This window comes from Scyliorhinus torazame, chromosome 13 (assembly GCF_047496885.1).
Source record: "Scyliorhinus torazame isolate Kashiwa2021f chromosome 13, sScyTor2.1, whole genome shotgun sequence".
In the NCBI taxonomy this organism is placed as follows: Eukaryota; Metazoa; Chordata; class Chondrichthyes; order Carcharhiniformes; family Scyliorhinidae; genus Scyliorhinus; species Scyliorhinus torazame.
The window spans coordinates 47,807,062-47,818,429 of record NC_092719.1 but is presented as its reverse complement, the minus strand read 5'-3'; the positions used below and the strand labels follow the sequence as shown (position 1 = coordinate 47,818,429).

The following is an 11,368-nucleotide window of genomic DNA, read 5'->3' as shown; positions in this document are numbered from 1 at the left end:
GGGCCGGAATCGGTAGTGCCCATGCCCGTTTCGCGCCATCGTGAAACGCGACGGCGTTCACGATGCCACGGACACTCTGCCTCCCTTTCGGAGAATCCTGCCCCTTATTTTTTTACCCCTTTTCTCGCCTCTGTTTGTTTCCCTTTTAGTTCTTGGTATAAATAATCAGTAATTGTGTTTAAGCTTACAGACAGGTGACTTCGGCTATTTTCCTCAGAATTATTGGTTAATTCACTTGTTTTGTGACTCTGGGTCAAGTGGGGCTAGAATTGACCCCACCCTGGTCCAGGGTGTCTTAACAACACTCAATATTCCATCTATTTTCACCATTTTGATTGCCACAGTCAAGATTCCAGCGGGTCAGGCTTAAGAAATATCACCTGCAAAGGCAGGATGTAACTTGTTTGCAGCAGTGTTTTATCCAGCCAGGCTGGACATGATTCACACATCAAACCCGGCAAACTGAAAACCAGCTCATTATTGCTGAATCATCCCTGTTAATGTTACTGGGACATAGTTTATGTATGAATGCTGTGGGAGCTGACAAAATGAAACATTGTGCCATTGCTGAATCCCTGCATGTCAGAATTGTGTTGGCGTGCATAATTCTACCAATCAGAAAATATGTAGCCTTGCACAATTATATGAAATGAGAAGCAATAAGAAAAAAAACACAAGTGATAATTTACTTTTTTAATTAAGACAACCTACCTTCAACAACAAGGAAGAATGCTATTGGTACAAAGTAAGGACAGTTTGGACTAGCGGTCGATTTATAAATTAGTCGTTTGTGCCTAACAGTGAAAGATTTTTTCTTTATATTGCAAAGACCGAAAGCAGCACCTTTCAGCTGAAAGTAATGGCAACATAAACATTGCTTGATGGACTTTGCAATGAATCCTCTTTAAATTGAACTGCCAATTTAAAGTCAAGCTAATGCAAGGATATGGCTTACATTATCCAGGTTGGTGTTCTCTGAATCTATAAGCGGTTCCAGGTTCCTCTGCATTTTTCCCAGTTAAACCTTTCAAAACCACTTATCTTTCCATGTAGCACTGTCTGGGAAAAAAAGTGCTTATTTGATTAAATAACTGTTTCTTGATTGGTTATATATTTAGCTTCAAATTTTCAAGCCATTTGTATGACCTGTAAAGTTGACCTTGTATTCTTGACAGTGTTGTAAATCTTGCTTAACTCTTTTCAATATCTTCTTTTAGCGCTGTCAAAGTGTGTAACGGCAAGGCGTTGATGTCAGTGTCTGGTGCTGATGTAATTACAGATGGTGACACTGCCCACACCATTACGTGTGAAGACATTTCAGTGAGTTTTGACTTGTCACCTTTTCTTGGTAATAAAATTTCAATAAGATTCACAGCAGTCGCTGTCTTCAAGCTGCTGTGTTGCTTTTCTTGCTTGTATGGTATGAAGTAACAGGTAAATCCTATCAACGGCAGAGATATTGTTGCATCAAAAGAAAATGCTTCTTAAGACGACCTAACAAGCACAGGGTAGGGGGGCTTGTGCGGAAGGAAACTAGCAGAATTCTAAAAGCTATAGAAAAGGAAAAAGAGGAATTCACCCTTGCAATTCTGATCTTGCTGCTGCAGTATTTCTGCTGGAGATTGGCGTGGCACTGAGACAAGCATAAAGGCCATGATATATCACATTGTATAAACCCATCATTTATATGGCTTAACATTAACTAGGGCAAAAATCATCTTGCATCTCGCTTCCAGTGGAATTAGGATGGAATTTCAATTGAAAAAGAAAAACCTGCATTTATATAGCACCACTTATGACTACAAGACATTTCAAAGTGCTTTACAGCCAATTAAATATTTTTTTTAAGTATAGTTACTGTTGTAATGTGGGAAACACAGCAGCCAAATCGCACATGGTGGGACAAATGTTCTGGTCCCGCCCTCCACGGGAAGCGTTGTGGGCAGGATGGATAATCTAACTGACCATTTAAAGGTCCGCGAGACGTCAGACAAGAATTTTCAGACTCCGGGGTGGGAGCAAGCGGAAACTCCCGCCCAGTAACTTCACATGATGTGATAATGACTGACTATTCTGGTTTGTGATGTTGTTTAAGAGATCAATATTTGGCAGGACACTAGGGATGGCTCTTCTTCAAAATCATGCCAAGGGATAATTTTACATCCACCTGCGAGGGTAGACTGACCATTGGTTAATGTCTCATTCGATTGAAAGACGAGGCTCTCTTAATATTGCACTGGAGTGCCAGTCTAGACTTTAATTCTTAAGATCTGGGGGCGAAATAGTCCGGTATCGGCGCGATGTCTACCGACCGGCGCCAAAAACGGTGCAAATCAGTCCGGCATCGCGCTGCCCCAAAGGTGCAGAATCCTCCGCCCCTTGACCGGCCGAGTCCAAACCTTGAGGGGCTAGGCCCGCGCCGGACTGATTTCTGCCCCGCCAGCTGACGGAACTGCCCCGCCAGCTGGCGCGGAAATGACATTGCCGGGCGGCGCATGCGCGGGAGCGTTAGCAGCCGCTCACGGCATCCCCGCGCATTCGCTGTGGGGGGAGTCGCCTCTGCCATAGTGGAGACCGTGGTGAAGGCGGAAGAAAAAGAGTGCCCCCACGGCACAGGCCCGCCCACGGATCGGTGGGCCCCGATCGCGGGCCAGGCCACCGTGGGGGCACCCCATGGGGCCAGATTGCCCCGCGCCCCCCCCAGGACCACGGAGCCCACCCGCACCGCCTTGTCCCCCCGGTAAAAGAGGTGGTTTAATCCACGCCGGCGGGACAGGCATCCTAGCAGCGGGACTTCGGCCCATCCGGGCCGGAGAATCGCGGGGCGGGGGGCCCGCCAACTTACGCGGCGCGATTCCCACCCCTGACGAATCTCCGGTGCCGGAGAATTCGGCAACCGGCGGGGGCGGGATTCACGCCAGCCCCCGGCGATTCTCTGACCCGGCGGGGGGGTCAGAGAATCTCGCCCCTGGAGTGGAATTTAAACCCACAAAACTGACTCAGAGGTAGAGTGCTGCCAACTGAGTGACAGCTGAAAAAGGGGCTCAAAACTGGCACGTTCTCTCTCCTCTTGAAATTCAAATCCAATCCCATATGAAATTATTTACTCCACAGCCTTCCAATCCATCAGAATCTTGAGATAAGGGGTTTTATCATAATATTCTGGAGATTTTCAACTTGACCGCCTGGGTGGTGGTCTGACGGATCAAAATCGATTTCGAGAACGGGGGCAAAATTCTACGGAAACGGCGCGATGTCCGCCGACTGGCGCCCAAAACGGCGCAAATCAGACGGGCATCGCGCCGCCCCAAAGGTGCGGAATGCTCCGCATCTTTGGGGGCCGAGCCCCAACCTTGAGGGGCTAGGCCGGCGCCGGAGGGATTTCCGCCCCGCCAGCTGGCGGAAAAGGCCTTTGGTGCCCCGCCAACTGGCGCGGAAATGACATCTCCGGGCGGCGCATGCGCGGGAGCGTCAGCGACCGCTGACTGCATTCCCGCGCATGCGCAGTGGAGGGGGTCTGTTCCGCCTCCGCCATGGTGGAGACCGTGGCGGAGGCGGAAGGGAAAGAGTGCCCCCACGGCACAGGCCCGCCCGCGGATCGGTGGGCCCCGATCGCGGGCCAGGCCACCGTGGGGGCACCCCCCGGGGCCAGATCGCCCCGCGCCCCCCCAGGACCCCGGAGCCCGCCCGCGCCGCCTTGTCCCGCCGGTAAGGTAGGTGGTTTAATTTACGCCAGTGGGACCGGTATTTTAGCGGCGGGACTTCGGCCCATCCGGGCCGGAGAATCGAGCGGGGGGGGCCCGCCAACCCCCCGCCGAATATCCGGTGCCGGAGACTTCAGCAACCGGCGGGGGCGGGATTCACGCCAGCCCCCGGCGATTCTCCGACCCGGCGGGGGGTCGGAGAATCTCGCCCCATATCTGAGTTTATTCCATCATTGGAAAGCGATAGAAAGGAAATTGGGGTTTGATGCAATTGGTCGCTGATCCTGTACCATTGGATATTCAACATCCCCAAAGTTAAATAACCCCTCCCACATGACATTTCATGCTAATGGTCTCATTCACAGGCAGTTAATAATTATCTGGATGTTTATTAAAGGTTTAATACCACACAAAAATAATTAAGTGACCATTCTATTGACATTTGGTGGTATATTTTATATCCTGAGGTTAATCCATAATCCTTCCCTCCACTACATTCAGTTTCATTATGACCAAAGACATCAGACAAATAGTTTCTTGTTTGAGTGCCTTGATTCCATTTCCCCATTTCAACATAATTGAAAGTTATTGAAAGACAACGGGCCATAACCTCCATGGAATGGCATTCAGCATCGGATTGCCACTCTGTATCCGCTTACCTATGATAAATGTCTTCAGTGCCTGCCTCGTCCGACCTTCCTGATAGACCGGACAAAATTCAAGCAGCACAGCAGGATCCTGGGTTCAAAAGAGTCGCAGCAACAGGGCACATTCCCCTTCTCATGGCACCAGCTGCTGGAAAGCATGCGAGTTTAAAGATGCAACTAACAGGTCAGGAGAAGGTAAGTGTCTCAGGTAAGTGGATGGGATTTGGGAGTTAGAGGTATCAGACTTCAGGGGGTTTGAATATCTGGGGGGTTGGACATGTGGGGATGGGGAGGTTGGATATGGGAGGGGGATTCCAGACATCGAGGGGAGTTGGACATCAGTGGGGGTGGAGGGTTCAGATATCAGCAGAGGTCGGACATTGGGGAAAGGGAGTCGCGCATGTGAGGAGTGGAAGGGTCGGTTTTAGAGGAGGTGGAGTGAGTCAGTAGGGTGGGGGAGTCGGGCATGAGAGGGTGCGTGGTTGGACATGGGGGCATGGGAGGACTGGATATTGAGACGGGTGTACATGGGTTGGATCAGAGGGGCAGATCAGTGGGGGTCGGTTAGATCGGGTTGGGGGATCAGGGGTTTGAGTCGGGTGGGGTCATATCAGGGGGTTTGAGTCAGGAGGAGTCTGGTTTGGGGGTGGTCAGTTGGGGTGGGGGGTCCAGTTGGTCAGAGGTCTTGTTGGAGGAGGGGGGGGTCCGGTTGAGGAGTAGGGAATAGCTAAAAGGGCAATAGCCTGTAACTTCCTGGGTGCCCGGGGTGGGGAATACCATGGGAGGATGCTCAGTGGAGGAGAGGGGGTTGGGGGAGCCCCCTTGGGGGAGTCGGGGGTGTGGGGAAGCTCCACGCGGCAATCGATCTGGATATTTAATATAGTGAAACTGAAGTTAAAGTGGTTTCCTTTATTCTATCCTTTTCAGAGTAACTATGTATGTAAAACTGGCAGAGCCATCCGAAGTTAGCGATTTAAATTGCTTTGTTGAATGGCTCCCAGCTTAGCACAATTGTCCAGGGAAATAAGCCCCAAATCTGAAGTCGGGAATCTACAAAGTTACAGGCGATTGCCCTTTTAGCAGACGTTGAGTTTAAATATAATTACCCTGCCAGAAATTAGATTTGGCTGTAAAACATCAGTCTTATTTTCTTGACTGAAGCATCTCAAAACATTATGCGGTTGGTCTGGCCAAGCCATTCAGCATGCTTATTCTTCTGATAACCACATGGACTGCGATGGTTCAGGGAGGCAGCTCGCCACCACCTTCTCAAGGGCAACTAGAGAAGAGCAATAAATACTGGCCTTGCCAGCGACAACCACATCCCATGAACAAATCAAATCAAAACGAAAACATTCTATTACAATGTGACAGCAGTGATTTTCTATCATATTATTCACAACTGGTTAGAAACATTTACTGAAAGTGATAGAAATTTCTGACATGTAAGAAAGTACAAATATTGATCCAGCTGTGGCAATTATTTATCAGGGTCAGGGCGATCCCTGTTTTACCTTGTCTGTTTGTGCTTAGATTCTTGTGCTGAATGCACCTCCTCAGACTGGATCATCTGACTCTTATCGTATGCTCTGCAGATTTAATTCCCGAATATTTCTGAATGTTATTCATTCTCAGGTCAAGTCAACAATCACTGCAACATGTATTAATACTCCCATGTGACTTTTTGTGACATTTACTGCGAAGAGCTGCAATGGCAAACAAAATAAAACAACATGATTGTAGTCTGACATGTTTGTAATTCGAGGAGTTGACAGACACTCTGGTATTTGCACCCTTTATAAATTCAACTTAAAATCTCTCTGGAGAAAAGATATGCTTGCAAAACGAACTACCACTGACTTTGGAAGCAAATATCAATGATGCACTACTATTGAACAGGCTAAATGCAACATGCAACATCTATTCTTTTCAAATAATCCTTTGCTGAAGACTGAAAGTAATGTATCACCTATTTATGCATGAAGCACATTTGTGTCAGATATTTCCATCATTCCCAGCTGTCTTCGCTCAAAGGAAGTATTTTATTCTTGAGAATACACTCCCAATTCCCTTTTCCCTACCATCCACTCTGATCAATTTGGTTTACACCCTTACTGTCTCATAAAATCAGAGCAAATTTCAGGGTGTAATTGTGTTACGACCAGGTGAGGTGGGTTGAAATGACTCTTATTCTCTCACTCCTCATTTAACTGTAGAAGGACTTTTGAAAAATAATTTAGAGAGGATGTGCTTTGCCAATTCTGTGTTGGTATCCTACTAGTTAGTATCCTACTAGTTAGTGTTGAGGTTGCAGAGAATTATTCAGACAGGTTTTCTTCAGTTAAACAAAGAATGAGTTAATACTATTGAAACTATTGTTAACCAAAAAGCAAACAACATCATTCATATGGTCACGCACATTAGCCTGGGCCCACACACACACACACACACACACACACACAAGTACAGATGGCAGTGTATGAGAATAAGTTTTTAAGGATTATAAAATCCATGAAAAAAAAATTGGGGACATGATTAGTTGTTCCTTAGTTGGTCTTGAAGCATTGATTCAGTATTGCAGCCATTCAGCTTAGCTAAACTCCGTGATGGAGTCATACTAATCAGAATTCCACATTTTAAAAGATTCCACTTCTCAGTCTCAGAGTGGCCACTTTACAAACCAATGAAATACTTTCAGAAAGAGAGAGAGAAGGCACATGGCCTCAATAGCCTCAGAGGACACCATTGTCCTTTTCACTTCTTCCTCTTTACTGCTTGACAGGGCTTTCCTTGAAAATCTTCGCTGGTTGTATATTCCAGAGGGACTTGGCTACCTGCTGCAGTTATTGTTTCAGAACAGGTCATTGAATTTTGATGTCTCACCACAGAAACATTTGCAAATCCACTTGTGGTATGTATAATCAGGAGAATTCCAGGAGATTTTTTGTCTGTCTTCATTCCAACTCTCTGGAATGTGAAATAGTGTTTTGTAGCAGCTCAGCCTGCGAGGGCAATATCCAGATTGCGCCTGACGGAGCAAATCAGGGGGGTCGGGGGGGGGGGGGGTGTGACTCCAGGGTGGGGTGACTCCACAAAGTCTGGGTTTGAGGCCCCCAGAACTCACTCGGTGTACCCAGCTTCACGCCGGGCACAATACAATCACTGAATCGTGCCCCATATCTTCAAAAAGCACATCCATGTGGCAATTATAGCAACTAGTTCTAGTTTTGCAGGGAATACAACTAATATTTTCACATAAGTTTCACCAAGGGCATCATGAAGAACTTCAATGACGAGGTGAAATGCAGATCCTTTCTTTCTCTTCGCTTCTGATTATTATTATTGTTCTTGTGGTATTTTAACCATCAAATACAAAGTATAGTATTCAATTTGACATGTTTTTGGCACACTGTCTATTCTCTCTACACTTGTTTGGGCTCTGAAAGCTTAAAAAAAATATTTAGACAATCCTTCAACCGTCTTTTGTATTGTTTTAATAACTGATTATCTGGTCAATTAGCTTATTTACGAATACACTTGTTTTCTGTAGCTTTTATTTCAAAATTCCAAATAAATATTGAAATCTGCTCAGTTGAGCACTGCAGAGCTCCTTCAGAATAATTCAGGTAGTGGAAGCATTGCTTCAGGATGCCAATGATCAGCTCAAGTTGATTTCTTGTCTCATCTCTTGTATGTCTGCTGTGCATATGTGGATGGTTGAGGGCTGGAGTCATGAACCACGTTACTGGTGGGTAACCCTTATTATCACAGTAGTCACCCTTTGGCTTGCCCCATGGTAGTTGCAATGTAACTGACATGAAGGACAGAGAAGATCCATTGTAATTGTTGTCAGGATACAGGGGATTGCCCTCCATGAGGTGCTGTGTGGTCACACATCAACTGTTCATTGTAAATATGGACTGAAGTGACTCAATTGATGGTGTAATTGATCAAATTCCAGCAGAATACCATGACTAATGTTATGACTGCTATGCTATGAGAATGCATGATGTAAGTTGAATTGGCCATTGTTGAATTTTGTAGCCTGATCTTTGTGGGAACACAAGGGTCAGTGAAAAATAAAAATGGTCAACTCAGCTGGTCTAATAAGCACATGACAGAAATATTCTGTGTGCTGCATTCCTAAGGCAGGATAGAGGCAATAAAATGATCAAAAGCCCATAATTGGGATCTGCCCCCATCATAAACATTCCACTGGTACAAATACCTATGATACCCAAAACACTGACAGGGGGAACCTCATTCAGGAAATCTTTAACTCCTTCTGGTTCCAGATTCATCGTCAAGGGGGTGAGGAACCTTACAGCAGTGTGAAGGAAGACATCTGGGTGATGTTGATCAAACAGGTGGGATGTTGGTTTCTTTAGGAGTTTTTTAACTGTCAAAAAGTATATTTTGAACACTTCATAGGGACTCTGTCCAGGAAGGGTGACATCACCCTTGACCACTCAGTGAATGGACCATGGTGCAAGGAGTAACTTTATTTTTCCCCCGTTATTCTTTCATGGGTTGTGGGAATTGCTGGGCAAGGCCAGTATTTGTTATCTATTCCTAATTGCCCTTGAACTGAGTGGAAATTATGAGTCAACCAGATTGCAGTGGGTTTGGAGGCAAAACTGAGTAAAGAAACAATATCTCCTTCCCTGAAGCCCATTATGTGTGTTTATGAGAATTGATGGGAGTTTCATGGTCACCATTCCTGATATGAGTTTGAAACTGAAGATTTATGAGTTGAATTAAAATTCCACCAGCTGCTGTGATGTGATTTGAACCCATTCTCTTAGAGCTTTAACCTGGGCCTTTGGATTATTAGTCCAGTGCTATTATCACTATGCCACTATCTCACCACCATCTTGATCACCATATGTACAGTTCTGAACACATGTACAGAGGGTGTAATCCTCTGTTCTTGGCTGTGCAGCCAAATATTGGCCAATGCATCTTTTCCACTGGACATCTGACCAATGTTCCAGGTATGAACAGAGATTAGAACAATTTAGCTGCAATTTCGGCATTGCTGGATTCTCCGAGCTTCCACGCCGAAATTGCGAATGACCATTTACCCGCAAATCGTAGCGGGCGCCGCTCCCGCGATTCTCCGGTCCCTGGAGAATCGCTCGCAAGGGCGCTATGCGACGCGGCTAGGGGGCCATTAACAGAGGACCCTGCGATTCTCCGTGCGGCCGAGTTCCCGATGGAGTAGTTCTAACCACGTATCGGCCGTCAGGAACCTTGGGTGGCGGCTGTGAACTCAGTCCGCGGCTGTCCTGGTGGGGTGGGGGGGGGGGGGGGGAATCAATCACCGGGGTGGGGGGGGGGCCTCATGGACGGCCAGGGGAGCGGTCGGGCGGCACGGAACCGCGGGCATGTGCCATCCCAGGGGGGGGGGGGGGGGGGGGGGGGGGGCCTACAATTCTGATGATGCTCCATGGTCCGGGTCCGCCATGTCACACAGGGTGACCTGAAGAGCGGGGCCCCGTATCCGCAGCCAGAGCTGCAAGAAGCACTCCGGGCCCCTGCCAGCCCCCTGCAGGTAGGAGAATCGCTCATGGCTAAAGTCCAGAGTGAAACGCCATAGCCCCATTATTGGAGAATCCAGTCACATATGTTTGCAAGCAATGGTGTCCTTTACCATAAGGAAGCCTGCAGTCTTTCAAACCAGAATGCTTACTCCTCCTGATTCTTTCTAGAAAGAGGAAAGGAAATTAAGTCATCTCTCTTTGAGCAGAGGGCCTCACTACAACAGTATACTCCAAATTTTGAGATGTCCCTTATATCTCCAGTAGCTTTTTAAAAATTAATTAATGGAACTTGGGGATCGCTGGCTAGGCCAACATTTATTGCCCATTCCTAGTTGTGCTTGAACTGTCTGGCCATTTAAGAGTCAACCGCATTAATGTGGGGCTGGTGTCACTATGCCCCCTGTCTCCCAATACTTGCTTCAAGGATGAAAGTCCAGGCCCTTCTGTTTATCCAACACAAAAAACTGAGGATGCTGGAAATTAAAAAGAGAACATGTTTTCTCTCGAGTTTAGAAGACTGAGAGGTGATCGTAATGAAACATACAACATTCTTGCAGGGCTGCACAGAGTAAATGCAGGAAGGGTCTTTTCCCTGGCTTGGTGGAGTCCAGAATCAATGGGCACAGTCCCAGAATAAGGGGTAGGCCATTGAAAACTGAGATAACAAGGAATTATTTCACTCTGGGGGTGTGAAAATATGGAATTTTTCGCCACGAGGCCTGTGGAGACTCTGGGCGAGATTCTTCACTCACGTGGCGGTTGGGAGAATCGCCTGGGCCACCAAAATTTCCCGGGACGCCGGTCCGACGCCCTCCTGCGATTCTCCCAAGCGGCGGGAACGGCCCGGTCAGGTTTTGCGGGCCGCAGGCCGGAGAATCGGCGGAGACACCCAAAATGGCAATTCTCCGGCACCCCCGCTATTCTCAGGCCCGGATGGGCCGAGCGGCCAGGCCAAAACGGCGGGTTCCCCCCGGCGCCGTCCACACCTGGTCGCTGCCGTCGTGAATGGTGCGTTAACGCCGGGGGGGGGGCGGCCTGCGGGGGGGGCGAGGGGGGATCCTGCACCGGGAGGTACCTCAAATGTGGGGTGGCCCGCGATCGGTGCCCACCGATCGTAAGGGGCCGTCCTCTCTGAAGGAGCACCTCCTTCCTTCCGCGGCCCCACAGGATCCGTCAGACATCTTCTTGCGGGACGGACTTAGAGAAGACGGCAACCACGCATGCGCGGATGACGCCCCTTATGCGGCGCCGGCCGCGTCATCTATGCGGCGCCGCCTTTACGCGGGCGACAAGGCCTGGCGCGTGTCGATGACGCGGCCCCGATCCTGGCCCATTGTCAGGGCCTGAATCGGTCGGGATCGGGGCCGTTTCGCGCCGTCGTGAACCTCGACGGCACGGCCACTTCGGCGCGGGAGTGGAGAATCCCGCCCCATGGTCCTTGGGTATAGTTAAGTCAGAGATTGATAGACTTCTA

The 11,368-nt window shown here is 48.2% G+C and overlaps 1 long non-coding RNA gene across 2 annotated transcripts in view; it reads left to right on the top strand.

Moving 5' to 3' along the window:
* Positions 1 to 742: 742 nt before the first annotated feature.
* Positions 743 to 11,368, top strand: part of LOC140387687 (uncharacterized) — a 40,377-nt gene continuing 29,751 nt past the window's right edge. Inside the window, exons 1-3 of one of the 2 annotated variants that reach the window (XR_011933946.1) lie at positions 743 to 964; positions 1,218 to 1,320; positions 7,134 to 7,231. This is a non-coding gene — a long non-coding RNA (uncharacterized lncRNA). Of the gene's footprint in view, positions 965 to 1,217; positions 1,321 to 7,133; positions 7,232 to 11,368 lie in introns of those variants that run through there. The other variant, XR_011933945.1, reaches the window with a different exon arrangement.